General features: G+C 68.6%; 12 non-coding genes across 12 annotated transcripts; all 12 read right to left on the reverse strand.

Annotated features, from left to right (window-relative positions):
• Nucleotides 1–271: 271 nt before the first annotated feature.
• LOC137214133 (5S ribosomal RNA) lies at nucleotides 272–390 on the reverse strand. Its single transcript, XR_010938753.1, has one exon. It is a non-coding gene; the product is annotated as a 5S ribosomal RNA (ribosomal RNA).
• Nucleotides 391–1,327: 937 nt separating this feature from the next.
• On the reverse strand, nucleotides 1,328–1,446 carry LOC137214144 (5S ribosomal RNA). The gene has a single exon (XR_010938766.1). It is a non-coding gene; the product is annotated as a 5S ribosomal RNA (ribosomal RNA).
• Nucleotides 1,447–4,148: 2,702 nt separating this feature from the next.
• On the reverse strand, nucleotides 4,149–4,267 carry LOC137214156 (5S ribosomal RNA). Its single transcript, XR_010938778.1, has one exon. It is a non-coding gene; the product is annotated as a 5S ribosomal RNA (ribosomal RNA).
• A 937-nt stretch (nucleotides 4,268–5,204) lies between these two features.
• On the reverse strand, nucleotides 5,205–5,323 carry LOC137214169 (5S ribosomal RNA). The gene has a single exon (XR_010938791.1). It is a non-coding gene; the product is annotated as a 5S ribosomal RNA (ribosomal RNA).
• Nucleotides 5,324–6,261: 938 nt separating this feature from the next.
• LOC137214181 (5S ribosomal RNA) lies at nucleotides 6,262–6,380 on the reverse strand. The gene has a single exon (XR_010938803.1). It is a non-coding gene; the product is annotated as a 5S ribosomal RNA (ribosomal RNA).
• Nucleotides 6,381–9,075: 2,695 nt separating this feature from the next.
• Nucleotides 9,076–9,194, reverse strand: LOC137214193 (5S ribosomal RNA). The gene has a single exon (XR_010938816.1). It is a non-coding gene; the product is annotated as a 5S ribosomal RNA (ribosomal RNA).
• Nucleotides 9,195–10,131: 937 nt separating this feature from the next.
• Nucleotides 10,132–10,250, reverse strand: LOC137214205 (5S ribosomal RNA). The gene has a single exon (XR_010938828.1). It is a non-coding gene; the product is annotated as a 5S ribosomal RNA (ribosomal RNA).
• Nucleotides 10,251–12,950: 2,700 nt separating this feature from the next.
• On the reverse strand, nucleotides 12,951–13,069 carry LOC137213163 (5S ribosomal RNA). The gene has a single exon (XR_010937807.1). It is a non-coding gene; the product is annotated as a 5S ribosomal RNA (ribosomal RNA).
• A 2,694-nt stretch (nucleotides 13,070–15,763) lies between these two features.
• On the reverse strand, nucleotides 15,764–15,882 carry LOC137214217 (5S ribosomal RNA). The gene has a single exon (XR_010938840.1). It is a non-coding gene; the product is annotated as a 5S ribosomal RNA (ribosomal RNA).
• Nucleotides 15,883–18,575: 2,693 nt separating this feature from the next.
• Nucleotides 18,576–18,694, reverse strand: LOC137213170 (5S ribosomal RNA). The gene has a single exon (XR_010937813.1). It is a non-coding gene; the product is annotated as a 5S ribosomal RNA (ribosomal RNA).
• A 2,701-nt stretch (nucleotides 18,695–21,395) lies between these two features.
• Nucleotides 21,396–21,514, reverse strand: LOC137213182 (5S ribosomal RNA). The gene has a single exon (XR_010937824.1). It is a non-coding gene; the product is annotated as a 5S ribosomal RNA (ribosomal RNA).
• A 937-nt stretch (nucleotides 21,515–22,451) lies between these two features.
• On the reverse strand, nucleotides 22,452–22,570 carry LOC137213818 (5S ribosomal RNA). Its single transcript, XR_010938439.1, has one exon. It is a non-coding gene; the product is annotated as a 5S ribosomal RNA (ribosomal RNA).
• Nucleotides 22,571–23,248: the final 678 nt, after the last annotated feature.

Genomic DNA, 23,248 nt, shown 5'->3' on the forward strand with positions numbered 1-23,248 from the left:
CTCAGGAACCCAGGCCCTGACCCATCTCGCCTTTCCCCACAGACAAGCAAGCCAGCTGTGTAGGCACCCATGGCATGTGCATGCGCTGCTCCGTGGATCCCAAGAACCTGCGCTCAAGAGTTTCTTCCCACTTCTGCCGTCGCCCAAGCTTCCTGCTCGGGCAGGTAAACCACCTTGACTACTGCCTGCAGCGGGGCTCGGCGGGGGCGGAGCCGGCGGCCCCCCCGCCGCGGGCGAGTAAAGGAGAAGGCGGGCGGAGCGGGAGGCAAAAAGCCTACAGCACCCGGTATTCCCAGGCGGTCTCCCATCCAAGTACTAACCAGGCCCGACCCTGCTTAGCTTCCGAGATCAGACGAGATCGGGCGCGTTCAGGGTGGTATGGCCGTAGACGGGGGCGGGGGCCGACGGCTGCCTCTTGAGGCCCAGTTTCGCTGGCGCTGGCGCCTTAACGCCAGCCTGGCGGCCGGCCCGCCCCGGCAGGGCCCCCTCGCCCGCCCAGGCAGGGGGAACGGAGGTCTCGGGTATCGGGCGGCGGCGGAGGGTTTGGCGACCACCTCCCAGCCCAGGGCGGCCGTGACCCAGCAAACCCTTCGGCGCTTGGCGCCCCGCCCAAGATCCCGCACGTCGCTCACAGGGACGTGGCCCCGGAGGCTTCAGGCCCCGGGGCCCGTGGTCCCTTGGGCATCGGTCCTGCCCGCCCACGCGGAGCTAGGCGCAGCCCGGCCGCAGCCCGGGCCGGCCCTCCTGCCTGACAGCAGCCGGCCCGAAGCCACCGGGAGCCACCATTGAGTCGCCACGGCCCCTCAGCCCCGGCAAGGCCACCCTTGCCCCCACACCCCCCGCCGAGCTCAGGACCCCGCCCCTGGTGGCCGGCAGGCCCGGGGAAGCGGCCCCTGCCCTCGATCCCGCTCCAGCACCCAACCGCGGTGACACGCCAGAGGGGCGGGGTGGTGGTGGGGCGGGGCTTTTGTCGGAGGGAGCTGTGGAGGGACACACCGGCACACAGATGGCGGCGCCGGGGCTAGGCGCCGGTGGGGGCGGCCAGGTGCAGGTCGAGGGGCTCGCGGGCCGAAAGGACGGCCACTGGGCCCGCGGCGGAGTCTGGGTCCGGGCCAGCCACCCCGGGAGCGTCTGGGGTGCGGCTGCCTTCCAGGGCCGCCTTCTGGCCGCCTGGCCTGCCGGGCCGGCGGGGAGCGCCCCCGCCGGCGCGCGCCGTGGTGGGAGGGGCCTGAGGAGGTGGGGCCTGCAGCGGGGCCCGGCGGGGGCGGAGCCGGCGGCCCCCGCCGCGGGCGAGTAAAGGAGAAGGCGGGCGGAGCGGGAGGCAAAAAGCCTACAGCACCCGGTATTCCCAGGCGGTCTCCCATCCAAGTACTAACCAGGCCCGACCCTGCTTAGCTTCCGAGATCAGACGAGATCGGGCGCGTTCAGGGTGGTATGGCCGTAGACGGGGGCGGGGGGCCGCGGGCGGCCTCTTGAGGCCCAGTTTCGCTGGCGCTGGCGCCTTAACGCCAGCCTGGCGGCCGGCCCGCCCCGGCAGGGCCCCCTCGCCCGCCCAGGCAGGGGGAACGGAGGTCTCGGGTATCCGGCGGCGGCGGAGGGTTTGGCGACCACCTCCCAGCCCAGGGCGGCCGTGACCCAGCAAACCCTTCGGCGCTTGGCGCCCCGCCCAAGATCCCGCACGTCGCTCACAGGGACGTGGCCCCGGAGGCTTCAGGGCCCGGGGCCCGCGGTCCCTTGGGCATCGGTCCTGCCCGCCCACGCGGCGCTAGGTGCAGCCCGGCCGCAGCCCGGGCCGGCCCTCCTGCCCGACAGCAGCCGGCCCGAAGCCACCGGGAGCCACCATTGAGTCGCCACGGCCCCTCTGCCCCGGCAAGGCCACCCTTGCCCCCACATCCCCCGCCGAGCTCAGGACCCCGCCCCTGGTGGCCGGCAGGCCCGGGGAAGCGGCCCCTGCCCTCGATCCCGCTCCAGCACCCAACCGCGGTGACACGCCAGAGGGGCGGGGTGGTGGTGGGGCGGGGCTTTTGTCGGAGGGAGCTGTGGAGGGACACACAGGCACACAGGTGGCGGCGCCGGGGCTGGGCGCCGGTGGGGGCGGCCAGGTGCAGGTCGAGGGGCTCGCGGGCCAAAAGGACGGCAACTGGTCCCATGGCGGAGTCTGGGTCTGGAGGGCTCTGAGCCTCCATCCGCTCTGGTGCCTCGGGTCTACCGGCCCGACGCCTGGTAGCGCGACACCCCACCGGCCCACAGACGTAGCCTCCCCAGCTGTGCTCACAGCGAGTCCAACCGCAGCCTGCATCCCTCCACGGGACACTTGGATTACTCCCGCGATCCCCACGAGGTGCGGCACCCGCTGGCCGAATGGGCTGAGATCCTGCCCTTGCGGCGCCCTGTGGCCACCTCCGCCTCCCTCACGGTACTGGCCGAGGCCTCGGACCAGCGGGCCCCGGCTCCCAGCTCAGCGCTGCTCCTCCGCCCCTCTCACCTCCTGCCCGACGTCCAGGCTACCGAGCACCCTCCACCCCCGCCCACCTTCATGCCACTCAGCCGGAACCCGGGAGGCAATGCCAACTACCAGGTGTGTATGACAGTCTGGTGCTGAAGCGGCAACCGCAGGAGGGCCAAGCGCGGGCCAACTCGCTGCTACCTTCCACCTCGGCCTCCAGGCCCTCTCTGCACGGGAGCCAGACTGGGAAAATGAACTTACCAGCAGCAAATGGGGGCAGGGGCAGGGGGCGGCAGGGCATGGAGAGAGGAATAAAGAGTGCCAGAGTCCAGGAAACATTGGTGGTCTGTGGCTTGGAAGCGCCACTCCTTCTGCCAGCCTGGGTCCCTGCGCTTGGCTTCCTGCAATAAGAAGCCAGTGTCCCCTTCTTGGCCTGAGGGTCCCTTTGGTTTAGTGGCCACAGTTCTGCCAGCAGGCCCCTCCTGGTCCTATACCATGCACTAAGTACATCTGCAGCTGCAGACTCCAAACCCCTGGTCTCTGGGCACCTCCTCTGTGTCTCAGCTGTCCCTGTCCACAGAGAGCCTCATACAAGACGTTGCTTCCAAACTGGGAGGTTCCACATCTGGGCAGGTCCAGCTCCAGGCCCAGTGAAGGGCATGAAGAAGGCTGAGGCTCTGGACTCCAGCCAGGCCTTCAGCAGGCCTCTGAGGCCAAGGTCTTCCTAGTCTCAAGAGGGGCCAAGAGACGCAATGTGTCATTTGAACAAGTGAGTCAGCGGGCGGTGAGCGAATGAGTGACCGCTCGAGGGGATGTATGCCGGCCACCGGGCCCTGTTTGACTGTCCAGGCTCAGCTTACCTGACCCTGGTTACCAGGGAATGCCACTCTGGGCCCTCCTTTTCATCCCCCTCCCTCACTGTGACCTCACCACCTGCCCCATTATGACCCAGTCTGGCTCCCAGTTAAAACTGGAGGGCAGAGGGCCCAGGCAGTCCTGGGACCAACGGCCATGGGTGAGCGAAACTACTACCGAGCCGAGCCGTTCACTGGCCCCATCCCCAGGAAATGCCAGGAGCAAGGATACTCAATTCTTCTGATCCCGGTCAGCTTCATCTTGCTCAACGTGGGGATCAACATGGTGACTATGGTCAGGGCAGGATCTGTGCAGCGCGGTTGGGGGAGCCCTGGGGTCTTGAAGGGGCTGAGGTGGGAGGGCTGCTGGGGTGTGACAGGACAAGGGTTGGATTTCAGGGCTCACCCTGCTCCCGGCCTCCCCCCTCCCCTTCTTCCCTCAACTCTGGAGGCATCTGAAGAGATTCTTGCGGGCACTTTTCAATCGTATTTTCCACAAAGGTGAGTGGGCGCCGGCGTGGGTTCAGGGGATGTGGGCCTGTCCCCTTTCTTCTATCCCTGCCTTGATTCTCAGCCCCTCAGGAACCCAGGCCCTGACCCATCTCGCCTTTCCCCACAGACAAGCAAGCCAGCTGTGTAGGCACCCATGGCATGTGCATGCGCTGCTCCGTGGATCCCAAGAACCTGCGCTCAAGAGTTTCTTCCCACTTCTGCCGTCGCCCAAGCTTCCTGCTCGGGCAGGTAAACCACCTTGACTACTGCCTGCAGCGGGGCTCGGCGGGGGCGGAGCCGGCGGCCCCCCCGCCGCGGGCGAGTAAAGGAGAAGGCGGGCGGAGCGGGAGGCAAAAAGCCTACAGCACCCGGTATTCCCAGGCGGTCTCCCATCCAAGTACTAACCAGGCCCGACCCTGCTTAGCTTCCGAGATCAGACGAGATCGGGCGCGTTCAGGGTGGTATGGCCGTAGACGGGGGCGGGGGCCGACGGCTGCCTCTTGAGGCCCAGTTTCGCTGGCGCTGGCGCCTTAACGCCAGCCTGGCGGCCGGCCCGCCCCGGCAGGGCCCCCTCGCCCGCCCAGGCAGGGGGAACGGAGGTCTCGGGTATCGGGCGGCGGCGGAGGGTTTGGCGACCACCTCCCAGCCCAGGGCGGCCGTGACCCAGCAAACCCTTCGGCGCTTGGCGCCCCGCCCAAGATCCCGCACGTCGCTCACAGGGACGTGGCCCCGGAGGCTTCAGGCCCCGGGGCCCGTGGTCCCTTGGGCATCGGTCCTGCCCGCCCACGCGGAGCTAGGCGCAGCCCGGCCGCAGCCCGGGCCGGCCCTCCTGCCCGACAGCAGCCGGCCCGAAGCCACCGGGAGCCACCATTGAGTCGCCACGGCCCCTCAGCCCCGGCAAGGCCACCCTTGCCCCCACACCCCCCGCCGAGCTCAGGACCCCGCCCCTGGTGGCCGGCAGGCCCGGGGAAGCGGCCCCTGCCCTCGATCCCGCTCCAGCACCCAACCGCGGTGACACGCCAGAGGGGCGGGGTGGTGGTGGGGCGGGGCTTTTGTCGGAGGGAGCTGTGGAGGGACACACCGGCACACAGATGGCGGCGCCGGGGCTAGGCGCCGGTGGGGGCGGCCAGGTGCAGGTCGAGGGGCTCGCGGGCCGAAAGGACGGCCACTGGGCCCGCGGCGGAGTCTGGGTCTGGGCCAGCCACCCCAGGAGCGTCTGGGGTGCGGCTGCCTTCCAGGGCCGCCTTCTGGCCGCCTGGCCGGCCGGGCCGGCGGGGAGCGCCCCCGCCGGCGCGCGCCGTGGTGGGAGGGGCCTGAGGAGGTGGGTCCTGCAGCGGGGCCCGGCGGGGGCGGAGCCGGCGGCCCCCGCCGCGGGCGAGTAAAGGAGAAGGCGGGCGGAGCGGGAGGCAAAAAGCCTACAGCACCCGGTATTCCCAGGCGGTCTCCCATCCAAGTACTAACCAGGCCCGACCCTGCTTAGCTTCCGAGATCAGACGAGATCGGGCGCGTTCAGGGTGGTATGGCCGTAGACGGGGGCGGGGGGCCGCGGGCGGCCTCTTGAGGCCCAGTTTCGCTGGCGCTGGCGCCTTAACGCCAGCCTGGCGGCCGGCCCGCCCCGGCAGGGCCCCCTCGCCCGCCCAGGCAGGGGGAACGGAGGTCTCGGGTATCGGGCGGCGGCGGAGGGTTTGGCGACCACCTCCCAGCCCAGGGCGGCCGTGACCCAGCAAACCCTTCGGCGCTTGGCGCCCCGCCCAAGATCCCGCACGTCGCTCACAGGGACGTGGCCCCGGAGGCTTCAGGGCCCGGGGCCCGCGGTCCCTTGGGCATCGGTCCTGCCCGCCCACGCGGCGCTAGGCGCAGCCCGGCCGCAGCCCGGGCCGGCCCTCCTGCCCGACAGCAGCCGGCCCGAAGCCACCGGGAGCCACCATTGAGTCGCCACGGCCCCTCTGCCCCGGCAAGGCCACCCTTGCCCCCACACCCCCCGCCGAGCTCAGGACCCCGCCCCTGGTGGCCGGCAGGCCCGGGGAAGCGGCCCCTGCCCTCGATCCCGCTCCCGCACCCAACCGCGGTGACACGCCAGAGGGGCGGGGTGGTGGTGGGGCGGGGCTTTTGTCGGAGGGAGCTGTGGAGGGACACACAGGCACACAGGTGGCGGCGCCGGGGCTGGGCGCCGGTGGGGGCGGCCAGGTGCAGGTCGAGGGGCTCGCGGGCCGAAAGGACGGCCACTGGGCCCGCGGCGGAGTCTGGGTCCGGGCCAGCCACCCCGGGAGCGTCTGGGGTGCGGCTGCCTTCCAGGGCCGCCTTCTGGCCCCCTGGCCGGCCGGGCCGGCGGGGAGCGCCCCCGCCGGCGCGCGCCGTGGTGGGAGGGGCCTGAGGAGGTGGGGCCTGCAGCGGGGCCCGGCGGGGGCGGAGCCGGCGGCCCCCGCCGCGGGCGAGTAAAGGAGAAGGCGGGCGGAGCGGGAGGCAAAAAGCCTACAGCACCCGGTATTCCCAGGCGGTCTCCCATCCAAGTACTAACCAGGCCCGACCCTGCTTAGCTTCCGAGATCAGACGAGATCGGGCGCGTTCAGGGTGGTATGGCCGTAGACGGGGGCGGGGGCCGACGGCTGCCTCTTGAGGCCCAGTTTCGCTGGCGCTGGCGCCTTAACGCCAGCCTGGCGGCCGGCCCGCCCCGACAGGGCCCCCTCGCCCGCCCAGGCAGGGGGAACGGAGGTCTCGGGTATCGGGCGGCGGCGGAGGGTTTGGCGACCACCTCCCAGCCCAGGGCGGCCGTGACCCAGCAAACCCTTCGGCGCTTGGCGCCCCGCCCAAGATCCCGCACGTCGCTCACAGGGACGTGGCCCCGGAGGCTTCAGGGCCCGGGGCCCGCGGTCCCTTGGGCATCGGCCCTGCCCGCCCACGCGGCGCTAGGCGCAGCCCGGCCGCAGCCCGGGCCGGCCCTCCTGCCCGACAGCAGCCGGCCCGAAGCCACCGGGAGCCACCATTGAGTCGCCACGGCCCCTCAGCCCCGGCAAGGCCACCCTTGCCCCCACACCCCCCGCCGAGCTCAGGACCCCGCCCCTGGTGGCCGGCAGGCCCGGGGAAGCGGCCCCTGCCCTCGATCCCGCTCCCGCACCCGGCCGCGGTGACACGCCACAGGGGCGGGGTGTGGGGGGGCTTTTGTCGGAGGGAGCTGTGGAGGGACACACCGGCACACAGGTGGCGGCGCCGGGGCTGGGCGCCGGTGGGGGCGGCCAGGTGCAGGTCAAGGGGCTCGCGGGCCGAAATGACGGCAACTGGGCCCATGGCGGAGTCTGGGTCTGGAGGGCTCTGAGCCTCCATCCGCTCTGGTGCCTCGGGTCTACCGGCCCGAAGCCTGGTAGCGCGACACCCCACCGGCCCACAGACGTAGCCTCCCCAGCTGTGCTCACAGCGAGTCCAACCGCAGCCTGCATCCCTCCACGGGACACTTGGATTACTCCCGCGATCCCCACGAGGTGCGGCACCCGCTGGCCGAATGGGCTGAGATCCTGCCCTTGCGGCGCCCTGTGGCCACCTCCGCCTCCCTCACGGTACTGGCCGAGGCCTCGGACCAGCGGGCCCCGGCTCCCAGCTCAGCGCTGCTCCTCCGCCCCTCTCACCTCCTGCCCGACGTCCAGGCTACCGAGCACCCTCCACCCCCGCCCACCTTCATGCCACTCAGCCGGAACCCGGGAGGCAATGCCAACTACCAGGTGTGTATGACAGTCTGGTGCTGAAGCGGCAACCGCAGGAGGGCCAAGCGCGGGCCAACTCGCTGCTACCTTCCACCTCGGCCTCCAGGCCCTCTCTGCATGGGAGCCAGACTGGGAAAATGAACTTACCAGCAGCAAATGGGGGCAGGGGCAGGGGGCGGCAGGGCATGGAGAGAGGAATAAAGAGCTCCAGAGTCCAGGAAACATTGGTGGTCTGTGGCTTGGAAGCGCCACTCCTTCTGCCAGCCTGGGTCCCTGCGCTTGGCTTCCTGCAATAAGAAGCCAGTGTCCCCTTCTTGGCCTGAGGGTCCCTTTGGTTTAGTGGCCACAGTTCTGCCAGCAGGCCCCTCCTGGTCCTATACCATGCACTAAGTACATCTGCAGCTGCAGACTCCAAACCCCTGGTCTCTGGGCACCTCCTCTGTGTCTCAGCTGTCCCTGTCCACAGAGAGCCTCATACAAGACGTTGCTTCCAAACTGGGAGGTTCCACATCTGGGCAGGTCCAGCTCCAGGCCCAGTGAAGGGCATGAAGAAGGCTGAGGCTCTGGACTCCAGCCAGGCCTTCAGCAGGCCTCTGAGGCCAAGGTCTTCCTAGTCTCAAGAGGGGCCAAGAGACGCAATGTGTCATTTGAACAAGTGAGTCAGCGGGCGGTGAGCGAATGAGTGACCGCTCGAGGGGATGTATGCCGGCCACCGGGCCCTGTTTGACTGTCCAGGCTCAGCTTACCTGACCCTGGTTACCAGGGAATGCCACTCTGGGCCCTCCTTTTCATCCCCCTCCCTCACTGTGACCTCACCACCTGCCCCATTATGACCCAGTCTGGCTCCCAGTTAAAACTGGAGGGCAGAGGGCCCAGGCAGTCCTGGGACCAACGGCCATGGGTGAGCGAAACTACTACCGAGCCGAGCCGTTCACTGGCCCCATCCCCAGGAAATGCCAGGAGCAAGGATACTCAATTCTTCTGATCCCGGTCAGCTTCATCTTGCTCAACGTGGGGATCAACATGGTGACTATGGTCAGGGTAGGATCTGTGCAGCGCGGTTGGGGGAGCCCTGGGGTCTTGAAGGGGCTGAGGTGGGAGGGCTGCTGGGGTGTGACAGGACAAGGGTTGGATTTCAGGGCTCACCCTGCTCCCGGCCTCCCCCCTCCCCTTCTTCCCTCAACTCTGGAGGCATCTGAAGAGATTCTTGCGGGCACTTTTCAATCGTATTTTCCACAAAGGTGAGTGGGCGCCGGCGTGGGTTCAGGGGATGTGGGCCTGTCCCCTTTCTTCTATCCCTGCCTTGATTCTCAGCCCCTCAGGAACCCAGGCCCTGACCCATCTCGCCTTTCCCCACAGACAAGCAAGCCAGCTGTGTAGGCACCCATGGCATGTGCATGCGCTGCTCCGTGGATCCCAAGAACCTGTGCTCAAGAGTTTCTTCCCACTTCTGCCGTCGCCCAAGCTTCCTGCTCGGGCAGGTAAACCACCTTGACTACTGCCTGCAGCGGGGCTCGGCGGGGGCGGAGCCGGCGGCCCCCCCGCCGCGGGCGAGTAAAGGAGAAGGCGGGCGGAGCGGGAGGCAAAAAGCCTACAGCACCCGGTATTCCCAGGCGGTCTCCCATCCAAGTACTAACCAGGCCCGACCCTGCTTAGCTTCCGAGATCAGACGAGATCGGGCGCGTTCAGGGTGGTATGGCCGTAGACGGGGGCGGGGGCCGACGGCTGCCTCTTGAGGCCCAGTTTCGCTGGCGCTGGCGCCTTAACGCCAGCCTGGCGGCCGGCCCGCCCCGGCAGGGCCCCCTCGCCCGCCCAGGCAGGGGGAACGGAGGTCTCGGGTATCGGGCGGCGGCGGAGGGTTTGGCGACCACCTCCCAGCCCAGGGCGGCCGTGACCCAGCAAACCCTTCGGCGCTTGGCGCCCCGCCCAAGATCCCGCACGTCGCTCACAGGGACGTGGCCCCGGAGGCTTCAGGCCCCGGGGCCCGTGGTCCCTTGGGCATCGGTCCTGCCCGCCCACGCGGAGCTAGGCGCAGCCCGGCCGCAGCCCGGGCCGGCCCTCCTGCCTGACAGCAGCCGGCCCGAAGCCACCGGGAGCCACCATTGAGTCGCCACGGCCCCTCAGCCCCGGCAAGGCCACCCTTGCCCCCACACCCCCCGCCGAGCTCAGGACCCCGCCCCTGGTGGCCGGCAGGCCCGGGGAAGCGGCCCCTGCCCTCGATCCCGCTCCAGCACCCAACCGCGGTGACACGCCAGAGGGGCGGGGTGGTGGTGGGGCGGGGCTTTTGTCGGAGGGAGCTGTGGAGGGACACACCGGCACACAGATGGCGGCGCCGGGGCTAGGCGCCGGTGGGGGCGGCCAGGTGCAGGTCGAGGGGCTCGCGGGCCGAAAGGACGGCCACTGGGCCCGCGGCGGAGTCTGGGTCTGGGCCAGCCACCCCGGGAGCGTCTGGGGTGCGGCTGCCTTCCAGGGCCGCCTTCTGGCCGCCTGGCCGGCCGGGCCGGCGGGGAGCGCCCCCGCCGGCGCGCGCCGTGGTGGGAGGGGCCTGAGGAGGTGGGGCCTGCAGCGGGGCCCGGCGGGGGCGGAGCCGGCGGCCCCCGCCGCGGGCGAGTAAAGGAGAAGGCGGGCGGAGCGGGAGGCAAAAAGCCTACAGCACCCGGTATTCCCAGGCGGTCTCCCATCCAAGTACTAACCAGGCCCGACCCTGCTTAGCTTCCGAGATCAGACGAGATCGGGCGCGTTCAGGGTGGTATGGCCGTAGACGGGGGCGGGGGGCCGCGGGCGGCCTCTTGAGGCCCAGTTTCGCTGGCGCTGGCGCCTTAACGCCAGCCTGGCGGCCGGCCCGCCCCGGCAGGGCCCCCTCGCCCGCCCAGGCAGGGGGAACGGAGGTCTCGGGTATCGGGCGGCGGCGGAGGGTTTGGCGACCACCTCCCAGCCCAGGGCGGCCGTGACCCAGCAAACCCTTCGGCGCTTGGCGCCCCGCCCAAGATCCCGCACGTCGCTCACAGGGACGTGGCCCCGGAGGCTTCAGGGCCCGGGGCCCGCGGTCCCTTGGGCATCGGTCCTGCCCGCCCACGCGGCGCTAGGCGCAGCCCGGCCGCAGCCCGGGCCGGCCCTCCTGCCCGACAGCAGCCGGCCCGAAGCCACCGGGAGCCACCATTGAGTCGCCACGGCCCCTCTGCCCCGGCAAGGCCACCCTTGCCCCCACACCCCCCGCCGAGCTCAGGACCCCGCCCCTGGTGGCCGGCAGGCCCGGGGAAGCGGCCCCTGCCCTCGATCCCGCTCCCGCACCCAACCGCGGTGACACGCCAGAGGGGCGGGGTGGTGGTGGGGCGGGGCTTTTGTCGGAGGGAGCTGTGGAGGGACACACAGGCACACAGGTGGCGGCGCCGGGGCTGGGCGCCGGTGGGGGCGGCCAGGTGCAGGTCGAGGGGCTCGCGGGCCAAAAGGACAGCAACTGGGCCCATGGCGGAGTCTGGGTCTGGAGGGCTCTGAGCCTCCATCCGCTCTGGTGCCTCGGGTCTACCGGCCCGACGCCTGGTAGCGCGACACCCCACCGGCCCACAGACGTAGCCTCCCCAGCTGTGCTCACAGCGAGTCCAACCGCAGCCTGCATCCCTCCACGGGACACTTGGATTACTCCCGCGATCCCCACGAGGTGCGGCACCCGCTGGCCGAATGGGCTGAGATCCTGCCCTTGCGGCGCCCTGTGGCCACCTCCGCCTCCCTCACGGTACTGGCCGAGGCCTCGGACCAGCGGGCCCCGGCTCCCAGCTCAGCGCTGCTCCTCCGCCCCTCTCACCTCCTGCCCGACGTCCAGGCTACCGAGCACCCTCCACCCCCGCCCACCTTCATGCCACTCAGCCGGAACCCGGGAGGCAATGCCAACTACCAGGTGTGTATGACAGTCTGGTGCTGAAGCGGCAACCGCAGGAGGGCCAAGCGCGGGCCAACTCGCTGCTACCTTCCACCTCGGCCTCCAGGCCCTCTCTGCACGGGAGCCAGACTGGGAAAATGAACTTACCAGCAGCAAATGGGGGCAGGGGCAGGGGGCGGCAGGGCATGGAGAGAGGAATAAAGAGCTCCAGAGTCCAGGAAACATTGGTGGTCTGTGGCTTGGAAGCGCCACTCCTTCTGCCAGCCTGGGTCCCTGCGCTTGGCTTCCTGCAATAAGAAGCCAGTGTCCCCTTCTTGGCCTGAGGGTCCCTTTGGTTTAGTGGCCACAGTTCTGCCAGCAGGCCCCTCCTGGTCCTATACCATGCACTAAGTACATCTGCAGCTGCAGACTCCAAACCCCTGGTCTCTGGGCACCTCCTCTGTGTCTCAGCTGTCCCTGTCCACAGAGAGCCTCATACAAGACGTTGCTTCCAAACTGGGAGGTTCCACATCTGGGCAGGTCCAGCTCCAGGCCCAGTGAAGGGCATGAAGAAGGCTGAGGCTCTGGACTCCAGCCAGGCCTTCAGCAGGCCTCTGAGGCCAAGGTCTTCCTAGTCTCAAGAGGGGCCAAGAGACGCAATGTGTCATTTGAACAAGTGAGTCAGCGGGCGGTGAGCGAATGAGTGACCGCTCGAGGGGATGTATGCCGGCCACCGGGCCCTGTTTGACTGTCCAGGCTCAGCTTACCTGACCCTGGTTACCAGGGAATGCCACTCTGGGCCCTCCTTTTCATCCCCCTCCCTCACTGTGACCTCACCACCTGCCCCATTATGACCCAGTCTGGCTCCCAGTTAAAACTGGAGGGCAGAGGGCCCAGGCAGTCCTGGGACCAACGGCCATGGGTGAGCGAAACTACTACCGAGCCGAGCCGTTCACTGGCCCCATCCCCAGGAAATGCCAGGAGCAAGGATACTCAATTCTTCTGATCCCGGTCAGCTTCATCTTGCTCAACGTGGGGATCAACATGGTGACTATGGTCAGGGCAGGATCTGTGCAGCGCGGTTGGGGGAGCCCTGGGGTCTTGAAGGGGCTGAGGTGGGAGGGCTGCTGGGGTGTGACAGGACAAGGGTTGGATTTCAGGGCTCACCCTGCTCCCGGCCTCCCCCCTCCCCTTCTTCCCTCAACTCTGGAGGCATCTGAAGAGATTCTTGCGGGCACTTTTCAATCGTATTTTCCACAAAGGTGAGTGGGCGCCGGCGTGGGTTCAGGGGATGTGGGCCTGTCCCCTTTCTTCTATCCCTGCCTTGATTCTCAGCCCCTCAGGAACCCAGGCCCTGACCCATCTCGCCTTTCCCCACAGACAAGCAAGCCAGCTGTGTAGGCACCCATGGCATGTGCATGCGCTGCTCCGTGGATCCCAAGAACCTGTGCTCAAGAGTTTCTTCCCACTTCTGCCGTCGCCCAAGCTTCCTGCTCGGGCAGGTAAACCACCTTGACTACTGCCTGCAGCGGGGCTCGGCGGGGGCGGAGCCGGCGGCCCCCGCCGCGGGCGAGTAAAGGAGAAGGCGGGCGGAGCGGGAGGCAAAAAGCCTACAGCACCCGGTATTCCCAGGCGGTCTCCCATCCAAGTACTAACCAGGCCCGACCCTGCTTAGCTTCCGAGATCAGATGAGATCGGGCGCGTTCAGGGTGGTATGGCCGTAGACGGGGGCGGGGGGCCGCGGGCGGCCTCTTGAGGCCCAGTTTCGCTGGCGCTGGCGCCTTAACGCCAGCCTGGCGGCCGGCCCGCCCCGGCAGGGCCCCCTCGCCCGCCCAGGCAGGGGGAACGGAGGTCTCGGGTATCGGGCGGCGGCGGAGGGTTTGGCGACCACCTCCCAGCCCAGGGCGGCCGTGACCCAGCAAACCCTTCGGCGCTTGGCGCCCCGCCCAAGATCCCGCACGTCGCTCACAGGGACGTGGCCCCGGAGGCTTCAGGGCCCGGGGCCCGCGGTCCCTTGGGCATCGGTCCTGCCCGCCCACGCGGCGCTAGGCGCAGCCCGGCCGCAGCCCGGGCCGGCCCTCCTGCCCGACAGCAGCCGGCCCGAAGCCACCGGGAGCCACCATTGAGTCGCCACGGCCCCTCTGCCCCGGCAAGGCCACCCTTGCCCCCACACCCCCCGCCGAGCTCAGGACCCCGCCCCTGGTGGCCGGCAGGCCCGGGGAAGCGGCCCCTGCCCTCGATCCCGCTCCCGCACCCGGCCGCGGTGACACGCCAGAGGGGCGGGGTGTGGGGGGGCTTTTGTCGGAGGGAGCTGTGGAGGGACACACCGGCACACAGGTGGCGGCGCCGGGGCTGGGCGCCGGTGGGGGCGGCCAGGTGCAGGTCGAGGGGCTCGCGGGCCGAAATGACGGCAACTGGGCCCATGGCGGAGTCTGGGTCTGGAGGGCTCTGAGCCTCCATCCGCTCTGGTGCCTCGGGTCTACCGGCCCGAAGCCTGGTAGCGCGACACCCCACCGGCCCACAGACGTAGCCTCCCCAGCTGTGCTCACAGCGAGTCCAACCGCAGCCTGCATCCCTCCACGGGACACTTGGATTACTCCCGCGATCCCCACGAGGTGCGGCACCCGCTGGCCGAATGGGCTGAGATCCTGCCCTTGCGGCGCCCTGTGGCCACCTCCGCCTCCCTCACGGTACTGGCCGAGGCCTCGGACCAGCGGGCCCCGGCTCCCAGCTCAGCGCTGCTCCTCCGCCCCTCTCACCTCCTGCCCGACGTCCAGGCTACCGAGCACCCTCCACCCCCGCCCACCTTCATGCCACTCAGCCGGAACCCGGGAGGCAATGCCAACTACCAGGTGTATGACAGTCTGGTGCTGAAGCGGCAACCGCAGGAGGGCCAAGCGCGGGCCAACTCGCTGCTACCTTCCACCTCGGCCTCCAGGCCCTCTCTGCACGGGAGCCAGACTGGGAAAATGAACTTACCAGCAGCAAATGGGGGCAGGGGCAGGGGGCGGCAGGGCATGGAGAGAGGAATAAAGAGCGCCAGAGTCCAGGAAACATTGGTGGTCTGTGGCTTGGAAGCGCCACTCCTTCTGCCAGCCTGGGTCCCTGCGCTTGGCTTCCTGCAATAAGAAGCCAGTGTCCCCTTCTTGGCCTGAGGGTCCCTTTGGTTTAGTGGCCACAGTTCTGCCAGCAGGCCCCTCCTGGTCCTATACCATGCACTAAGTACATCTGCAGCTGCAGACTCCAAACCCCTGGTCTCTGGGCACCTCCTCTGTGTCTCAGCTGTCCCTGTCCACAGAGAGCCTCATACAAGAAGTTGCTTCCAAACTGGGAGATTCCACATCTGGGCAGGTCCAGCTCCAGGCCCAGTGAAGGGCATGAAGAAGGCTGAGGCTCTGGACTCCAGCCAGGCCTTCAGCAGGCCTCTGAGGCCGAGGTCTTCCTAGTCTCAAGAGGGGCCAAGAGACGCAATGTGTCATTTGAACAAGTGAGTCAGCGGGCGGTGAGCGAATGAATGACCGCTCGAGGGGATGTATGCCGGCCACCAGGCCCTGTTTGACTGTCCAGGCTCAGCTTACCTGACCCTGGTTACCAGGGAATGCCACTCTGGGCCCTCCTTTTCATCCCCCTCCCTCACTGTGACCTCACCACCTGCCCCATTATGACCCAGTCTGGCTCCCAGTTAAAACTGGAGGGCAGAGGGCCCAGGCAGTCCTGGGACCAACGGCCATGGGTGAGCGAAACTACTACCGAGCCGAGCCGTTCACTGGCCCCATCCCCAGGAAATGCCAGAAGCAAGGATACTCAATTCTTCTGATCCCGGTCAGCTTCATCTTGCTCAACGTGGGGATCAACATGGTGACTATGGTCAGGGCAGGATCTGTGCAGCGCGGTTGGGGGAGCCCTGGGGTCTTGAAGGGGCTGAGGTGGGAGGGCTGCTGGGGTGTGACAGGACAAGGGTTGGATTTCAGGGCTCACCCTGCTCCCGGCCTCCCCCCTCCCCTTCTTCCCTCAACTCTGGAGGCATCTGAAGAGATTCTTGCGGGCACTTTTCAATCGTATTTTCCACAAAGGTGAGTGGGCGCCGGCGTGGGTTCAGGAGATGTGGGCCTGTCCCCTTTCTTCTATCCCTGCCTTGATTCTCAGCCCCTCAGGAACCCAGGCCCTGACCCATCTCGCCTTTCCCCACAGACAAGCAAGCCAGCTGTGTAGGCACCCATCGCATGTGCATGCGCTGCTCCGTGGATCCCAAGAACCTGCGCTCAAGAGTTTCTTCCCACTTCTGCCGTCGCCCAAGCTTCCTGCTCGGGCAGGTAAACCACCTTGACTACTGCCTGCAGCGGGGCTCGGCGGGGGCGGAGCCGGCGGCCCCCCCGCCGCGGGCGAGTAAAGGAGAAGGCGGGTGGAGCGGGAGGCAAAAAGCCTACAGCACCCGGTATTCCCAGGCGGTCTCCCATCCAAGTACTAACCAGGCCCGACCCTGCTTAGCTTCCGAGATCAGACGAGATCGGGCGCGTTCAGGGTGGTATGGCCGTAGACGGGGGCGGGGGCCGACGGCTGCCTCTTGAGGCCCAGTTTCGCTGGCGCTGGCGCCTTAACGCCAGCCTGGCGGCCGGCCCGCCCCGGCAGGGCCCCCTCGCCCGCCCAGGCAGGGGGAACGGAGGTCTCGGGTATCGGGCGGCGGCGGAGGGTTTGGCGACCACCTCCCAGCCCAGGGCGGCCGTGACCCAGCAAACCCTTCGGCGCTTGGCGCCCCGCCCAAGATCCCGCACGTCGCTCACAGGGACGTGGCCCCGGAGGCTTCAGGTCCCGGGGCCCGTGGTCCCTTGGGCATCGGTCCTGCCCGCCCACGCGGAGCTAGGCGCAGCCCGGCCGCAGCCCGGGCCGGCCCTCCTGCCCGACAGCAGCCGGCCCGAAGCCACCGGGAGCCACCATTGAGTCGCCACGGCCCCTCAGCCCCGGCAAGGCCACCCTTGCCCCCACACCCCCCGCCGAGCTCAGGACCCCGCCCCTGGTGGCCGGCAGGCCCGGGGAAGCGGCCCCTGCCCTCGATCCCGCTCCCGCACCCAACCGCGGTGACACGCCAGAGGGGCGGGGTGTGGGGGGGCTTTTGTCGGAGGGAGCTGTGGAGGGACACACCGGCACACAGGTGGCGGCGCCGGGGCTGGGCGCCGGTGGGGGCGGCCAGGTGCAGGTCGAGGGGCTCGCAGGCCGAAAGGACAGCAACTGGGCCCATGGCGGAGTCTGGGTCTGGAGGGCTCTGAGCCTCCATCCGCTCTGGTGCCTCGGGTCTACCGGCCCGAAGCCTGGTAGCGCGACACCCCACCGGCCCACAGACGTAGCCTCCCCAGCTGTGCTCACAGCGAGTCCAACCGCAGCCTGCATCCCTCCACGGGACACTTGGATTACTCCCGCGATCCCCACGAGGTGCGGCACCCGCTGGCCGAATGGGCTGAGATCCTGCCCTTGCGGCGCCCTGTGGCCACCTCCGCCTCCCTCACGGTACTGGCCGAGGCCTCGGACCAGCGGGCCCCGGCTCCCAGCTCAGCGCTGCTCCTCCGCCCCTCTCACCTCCTGCCCGACGTCCAGGCTACCGAGCACCCTCCACCCCCGCCCACCTTCATGCCACTCAGCCGGAACCCGGGAGGCAATGCCAACTACCAGGTGTATCACAGTCTGGTGCTGAAGCGGCAACCGCAGGAGGGCCAAGCGCGGGCCAACTCGCTGCTACCTTCCACCTCGGCCTCCAGGCCCTCTCTGCACGGGAGCCAGACTGGGAAAATGAACTTACCAGCAGCAAATGGGGGCAGGGGCAGGGGGCGGCAGGGCATGGAGAGAGGAATAAAGAGCGCCAGAGTCCAGGAAACATTGGTGGTCTGTGGCTTGGAAGCGCCACTCCTTCTGCCAGCCTGGGTCCCTGCGCTTGGCTTCCTGCAATAAGAAGCCAGTGTCCCCTTCTTGGCCTGAGGGTCCCTTTGGTTTAGTGGCCACAGTTCTGCCAGCAGGCCCCTCCTGGTCCTATACCATGCACTAAGTACATCTGCAGCTGCAGACTCCAAACCCCTGGTCTCTGGGCACCTCCTCTGTGTCTCAGCTGTCCCTGTCCACAGAGAGCCTCATACAAGAAGTTGCTTCCAAACTGGGAGATTCCACATCTGGGCAGGTCCAGCTCCAGGCCCAGTGAAGGGCATGAAGAAGGCTGAGGCTCTGGACTCCAGCCAGGCCTTCAGCAGGCCTCTGAGGCCGAGGTCTTCCTAGTCTCAAGAGGGGCCAAGAGACGCAATGTGTCATTTGAACAAGTGAGTCAGCGGGCGGTGAGCGAATGAATGACCGCTCGAGGGGATGTATGCCGGCCACCAGGCCCTGTTTGACTGTCCAGGCTCAGCTTACCTGACCCTGGTTACCAGGGAATGCCACTCTGGGCCCTCCTTTTCATCCCCCTCCCTCACTGTGACCTCACCACCTGCCCCATTATGACCCAGTCTGGCTCCCAGTTAAAACTGGAGGGCAGAGGGCCCAGGCAGTCCTGGGACCAACGGCCATGGGTGAGCGAAACTACTACCGAGCCGAGCCGTTCACTGGCCCCATCCCCAGGAAATGCCAGGAGCAAGGATACTCAATTCTTCTGATCCCGGTCAGCTTCATCTTGCTCAACGTGGGGATCAACATGGTGACTATGGTCAGGGCAGGATCTGTGCAGCGCGGTTGGGGGAGCCCTGGGGTCTTGAAGGGGCTGAGGTGGGAGGGCTGCTGGGGTGTGACAGGACAAGGGTTGGATTTCAGGGCTCACCCTGCTCCCGGCCTCCCCCCTCCCCTTCTTCCCTCAACTCTGGAGGCATCTGAAGAGATTCTTGCGGGCACTTTTCAATCGTATTTTCCACAAAGGTGAGTGGGCGCCGGCGTGGGTTCAGGAGATGTGGGCCTGTCCCCTTTCTTCTATCCCTGCCTTGATTCTCAGCCCCTCAGGAACCCAGGCCCTGACCCATCTCGCCTTTCCCCACAGACAAGCAAGCCAGCTGTGTAGGCACCCATCGCATGTGCATGCGCTGCTCCGTGGATCCCAAGAACCTGCGCTCAAGAGTTTCTTCCCACTTCTGCCATCGCCCAAGCTTCCTGCTCGGGCAGGTAAACCACCTTGACTACTGCCTGCAGCGGGGCTCGGCGGGGGCGGAGCCGGCGGCCCCCCCGCCGCGGGCGAGTAAAGGAGAAGGCGGGCGGAGCAGGAGGCAAAAAGCCTACAGCACCCGGTATTCCCAGGCGGTCTCCCATCCAAGTACTAACCAGGCCCGACCCTGCTTAGCTTCCGAGATCAGACGAGATCGGGCGCGTTCAGGGTGGTATGGCCGTAGACGGGGGCGGGGGCCGACGGCTGCCTCTTGAGGCCCAGTTTCGCTGGCGCTGGCGCCTTAACGCCAGCCTGGCGGCCGGCCCGCCCCGGCAGGGCCCCCTCGCCCGCCCAGGCAGGGGGAACGGAGGTCTCGGGTATCGGGCGGCGGCGGAGGGTTTGGCGACCACCTCCCAGCCCAGGGCGGCCGTGACCCAGCAAACCCTTCGGCGCTTGGCGCCCCGCCCAAGATCCCGCACGTCGCTCACAGGGACGTGGCCCCGGAGGCTTCAGGGCCCGGGGCCCGTGGTCCCTTGGGCATCGGTCCTGCCCGCCCACGCGGAGCTAGGCGCAGCCCGGCCGCAGCCCGGGCCGGCCCTCCTGCCCGACAGCAGCCGGCCCGAAGCCACCGGGAGCCACCATTGAGTCGCCACGGCCCCTCAGCCCCGGCAAGGCCACCCTTGCCCCCACACCCCCCGCCGAGCTCAGGACCCCGCCCCTGGTGGCCGGCAGGCCCGGGGAAGCGGCCCCTGCCCTCGATCCCGCTCCCGCACCCAACCGCGGTGACACGCCAGAGGGGCGGGGTGGTGGTGGGGCGGGGCTTTTGTCGGAGGGAGCTGTGGAGGGACACACAGGCACACAGGTGGCGGCGCCGGGGCTGGGCGCCGGTGGGGGCGGCCAGGTGCAGGTCGAGGGGCTCGCGGGCCAAAAGGACAGCAACTGGGCCCATGGCGGAGTCTGGGTCTGGAGGGCTCTGAGCCTCCATCCGCTCTGGTGCCTCGGGTCTACCGGCCCGACGCCTGGTAGCGCGACACCCCACCGGCCCACAGACGTAGCCTCCCCAGCTGTGCTCACAGCGAGTCCAACCGCAGCCTGCATCCCTCCACGGGACACTTGGATTACTCCCGCGATCCCCACGAGGTGCGGCACCCGCTGGCCGAATGGGCTGAGATCCTGCCCTTGCGGCGCCCTGTGGCCACCTCCGCCTCCCTCACGGTACTGGCCGAGGCCTCGGACCAGCGGGCCCCGGCTCCCAGCTCAGCGCTGCTCCTCCGCCCCTCTCACCTCCTGCCCGACGTCCAGGCTACCGAGCACCCTCCACCCCCGCCCACCTTCATGCCACTCAGCCGGAACCCGGGAGGCAATGCCAACTACCAGGTGTGTATGACAGTCTGGTGCTGAAGCGGCAACCGCAGGAGGGCCAAGCGCGGGCCAACTCGCTGCTACCTTCCACCTCGGCCTCCAGGCCCTCTCTGCACGGGAGCCAGACTGGGAAAATGAACTTACCAGCAGCAAATGGGGGCAGGGGCAGGGGGCGGCAGGGCATGGAGAGAGGAATAAAGAGCTCCAGAGTCCAGGAAACATTGGTGGTCTGTGGCTTGGAAGCGCCACTCCTTCTGCCAGCCTGGGTCCCTGCGCTTGGCTTCCTGCAATAAGAAGCCAGTGTCCCCTTCTTGGCCTGAGGGTCCCTTTGGTTTAGTGGCCACAGTTCTGCCAGCAGGCCCCTCCTGGTCCTATACCATGCACTAAGTACATCTGCAGCTGCAGACTCCAAACCCCTGGTCTCTGGGCACCTCCTCTGTGTCTCAGCTGTCCCTGTCCACAGAGAGCCTCATACAAGACGTTGCTTCCAAACTGGGAGGTTCCACATCTGGGCAGGTCCAGCTCCAGGCCCAGTGAAGGGCATGAAGAAGGCTGAGGCTCTGGACTCCAGCCAGGCCTTCAGCAGGCCTCTGAGGCCAAGGTCTTCCTAGTCTCAAGAGGGGCCAAGAGACGCAATGTGTCATTTGAACAAGTGAGTCAGCGGGCGGTGAGCGAATGAGTGACCGCTCGAGGGGATGTATGCCGGCCACCGGGCCCTGTTTGACTGTCCAGGCTCAGCTTACCTGACCCTGGTTACCAGGGAATGCCACTCTGGGCCCTCCTTTTCATCCCCCTCCCTCACTGTGACCTCACCACCTGCCCCATTATGACCCAGTCTGGCTCCCAGTTAAAACTGGAGGGCAGAGGGCCCAGGCAGTCCTGGGACCAACGGCCATGGGTGAGCGAAACTACTACCGAGCCGAGCCGTACACTGGCCCCATCCCCAGGAAATGCCAGGAGCAAGGATACTCAATTCTTCTGATCCCGGTCAGCTTCATCTTGCTCAACGTGGGGATCAACATGGTGACTATGGTCAGGGCAGGATCTGTGCAGCGCGGTTGGGGGAGCCCTGGGGTCTTGAAGGGGCTGAGGTGGGAGGGCTGCTGGGGTGTGACAGGACAAGGGTTGGATTTCAGGGCTCACCCTGCTCCCGGCCTCCCCCCTCCCCTTCTTCCCTCAACTCTGGAGGCATCTGAAGAGATTCTTGCGGGCACTTTTCAATCGTATTTTCCACAAAGGTGAGTGGGCGCCGGCGTGGGTTCAGGGGATGTGGGCCTGTCCCCTTTCTTCTATCCCTGCCTTGATTCTCAGCCCCTCAGGAACCCAGGCCCTGACCCATCTCGCCTTTCCCCACAGACAAGCAAGCCAGCTGTGTAGGCACCCATCGCATGTGCATGCGCTGCTCCGTGGATCCCAAGAACCTGTGCTCAAGAGTTTCTTCCCACTTCTGCCGTCGCCCAAGCTTCCTGCTCGGGCAGGTAAACCACCTTGACTACTGCCTGCAGCGGGGCTCGGCGGGGGCGGAGCCGGCGGCCCCCCCGCCGCGGGCGAGTAAAGGAGAAGGCGGGCGGAGCGGGAGGCAAAAAGCCTACAGCACCCGGTATTCCCAGGCGGTCTCCCATCCAAGTACTAACCAGGCCCGACCCTGCTTAGCTTCCGAGATCAGACGAGATCGGGCGCGTTCAGGGTGGTATGGCCGTAGACGGGGGCGGGGGCCGACGGCTGCCTCTTGAGGCCCAGTTTCGCTGGCGCTGGCGCCTTAACGCCAGCCTGGTGGCCGGCCCGCCCCGGCAGGGCCCCCTCGCCCGCCCAGGCAGGGGGAACGGAGGTCTCGGGTATCGGGCGGCGGCGGAGGGTTTGGCGACCACCTCCCAGCCCAGGGCGGCCGTGACCCAGCAAACCCTTCGGCGCTTGGCGCCCCGCCCAAGATCCCGCACGTCGCTCACAGGGACGTGGCCCCGGAGGCTTCAGGCCCCGGGGCCCGTGGTCCCTTGGGCATCGGTCCTGCCCGCCCACGTGGAGCTAGGCGCAGCCCGGCCGCAGCCCGGGCCGGCCCTCCTGCCTGACAGCAGCCGGCCCGAAGCCACCGGGAGCCACCATTGAGTCGCCACGGCCCCTCAGCCCCGGCAAGGCCACCCTTGCCCCCACACCCCCCGCCGAGCTCAGGACCCCGCCCCTGGTGGCCGGCAGGCCCGGGGAAGCGGCCCCTGCCCTCGATCCCGCTCCAGCACCCAACCGCGGTGACACGCCAGAGGGGCGGGGTGGTGGTGGGGCGGGGCTTTTGTCGGAGGGAGCTGTGGAGGGACACACCGGCACACAGATGGCGGCGCCGGGGCTAGGCGCCGGTGGGGGCGGCCAGGTGCAGGTCGAGGGGCTCGCGGGCCGAAAGGACGGCCACTGGGCCCGCGGCGGAGTCTGGGTCTGGGCCAGCCACCCCGGGAGCGTCTGGGGTGCGGCTGCCTTCCAGGGCCGCCTTCTGGCCGCCTGGCCGGCCGGGCCGGCGGGGAGCGCCCCCGCCGGCGCGCGCCGTGGTGGGAGGGGCCTGAGGAGGTGGGTCCTGCAGCGGGGCCCGGCGGGGGCGGAGCCGGCGGCCCCCGCCGCGGGCGAGTAAAGGAGAAGGCGGGCGGAGCGGGAGGCAAAAAGCCTACAGCACCCGGTATTCCCAGGCGGTCTCCCATCCAAGTACTAACCAGGCCCGACCCTGCTTAGCTTCCGAGATCAGATGAGATCGGGCGCGTTCAGGGTGGTATGGCCGTAGACGGGGGCGGGGGGCCGCGGGCGGCCTCTTGAGGCCCAGTTTCGCTGGCGCTGGCGCCTTAACGCCAGCCTGGCGGCCGGCCCGCCCCGGCAGGGCCCCCTCGCCCGCCCAGGCAGGGGGAACGGAGGTCTCGGGTATCGGGCGGCGGCGGAGGGTTTGGCGACCACCTCCCAGCCCAGGGCGGCCGTGACCCAGCAAACCCTTCGGCGCTTGGCGCCCCGCCCAAGATCCCGCACGTCGCTCACAGGGACGTGGCCCCGGAGGCTTCAGGGCCCGGGGCCCGCCGTCCCTTGGGCATCGGTCCTGCCCGCCCACGCGGCGCTAGGCGCAGCCCGGCCGCAGCCCGGGCCGGCCCTCCTGCCCGACAGCAGCCGGCCCGAAGCCACCGGGAGCCACCATTGAGTCGCCACGGCCCCTCTGCCCCGGCAAGGCCACCCTTGCCCCCACACCCCCCGCCGAGCTCAGGACCCCGCCCCTGGTGGCCGGCAGGCCCGGGGAAGCGGCCCCTGCCCTCGATCCCGCTCCCGCACCCGGCCGCGGTGACACGCCAGAGGGGCGGGGTGTGGGGGGGCTTTTGTCGGAGGGAGCTGTGGAGGGACACACCGGCACACAGGTGGCGGCGCCGGGGCTGGGCGCCGGTGGGGGCGGCCAGGTGCAGGTCGAGGGGCTCGCGGGCCGAA

This window comes from Pseudorca crassidens, chromosome 19 (genome assembly GCF_039906515.1).
Source record: "Pseudorca crassidens isolate mPseCra1 chromosome 19, mPseCra1.hap1, whole genome shotgun sequence".
Lineage (NCBI taxonomy): Eukaryota > Metazoa > Chordata > Mammalia > Artiodactyla > Delphinidae > Pseudorca > Pseudorca crassidens.